The following is a 1,478-nucleotide window of genomic DNA, read 5'->3' as shown; positions in this document are numbered from 1 at the left end:
TGAAAACCAAGCACGCAGAGGTTTGTTATTTTGTCCAAGGACACAGCTAGAAAATGGTAGGGCCAGGATTCAGATGTAGGCAGTGTGGCTCCATAGAGTTGGTGCTCTGAACTATGACAAAATTAGGTACTAAACCAGGACAGTCTGAAAACTAGTTGAGTGGCTCGCAAGGTCTAATCACTGGCTCTGGTTGCTAAAATTCCCTCTCCTGGGCTGTCCCACTATGCACCTCTCTCCCCTTTCAGCCATTTCAGCCTTGGATGCAGGTCAGAACAATTGCTAAAGAGTTGCACAACTGAAGCAGGAGGGCCCAAAGAAACCTTTCGCAAAGGGCCTTGCTTCTACCTAGTTCTACCTGCTGCCTCAATGCAGCTCTCTGTACAGCCATTGTGGAGGCAGTGTCACAGCTTTCACAAGCCTGTGCCCAATGGCAGTGCACACAACACCTATCCTCTGCTTTGATAGGAGGGCTGGATAAGACACCTATACCCGGTTTTATGTTCCTTGTCTGGGACTGGCTGGAGACACCAGTACTCTGCCCATTCCCTCCACAGTACCTGTCCCTTGGTGTCTTTTTCTCCTCAGCCATGGGTCTCAGGCTTGTTAACAGCTCCCCCTCTTTTGCAGGCTCATGAAGCTTAAGTTCAAGGGCCCCTCCCTTGCAACACTCCTTCTAATACTTTCTGCCCAGTGGGATATTCATAATTGTCTATTATTTTCATAGAGAGCTCCCCTAATTGTATGAGTTTCACATGCTGTAAGACCTAGATTTGCCCAAGAAATCCTTCTAGATGTTGCCTCCAATAATGAAACCTCTAGTCCACTTCCTCATTAGCATTGTACTGAGGGGCTCTGTGATGGGTTATCTCTCTGCCCTAGTTCTCTCCTCTTCACCAGGACTGTGTGCTCTGGACTGTATTCCCAAGCCACTTTTCCTGGGTTGAGAATGAGACCCAGGTGTCAAATTTCCTTTACTTGTGGCCTAGAACAACAGGTACAGCCTGCCTGGCTCTGGTTCCTAGAACTCAGCCAGGTTCATTTGCTGGAACAAGGAGGCCAGACACCCAGATTCCACCTCCCTCTCCCTGCCACTCTCTCCACCCCATACCCCTACCCATACCCAGCCTTCTAGGGACCATGTGCTAAGTTCTTAAGACACATCCATGCATTATTAGAATGTATAATTGCTCTGCAGCTGATTTAAGGATCCAGGTTGCACACAAACTATAAGTCCCTATGGAGGAAGAAACTACTATGGCATGATCTAGGACACAGATGGTGCTGAATTCTGTCTTAAAGATATTTAAAAATAATATTTTCTGCCCTGGACTTTGGCTAGGAGAAGTATAGAGAAATTGTTTTGTGAATAATCATTCACAAATTTTCAACAATTGTTCACTTTTTTGTTTGTTTTGTTAATCCTTACCTAAAGATATTTTTTCCATTGATTTTTTTAGAGAGAGTGGAAGGGGACAAGG

The sequence above is a fragment of the Myotis brandtii genome, unplaced genomic scaffold (assembly GCF_000412655.1).
Source record: "Myotis brandtii unplaced genomic scaffold, ASM41265v1 scaffold41, whole genome shotgun sequence".
NCBI lineage: Eukaryota > Metazoa > Chordata > Mammalia > Chiroptera > Vespertilionidae > Myotis > Myotis brandtii.
Note: the sequence above shows the minus strand (reverse complement) of the source record.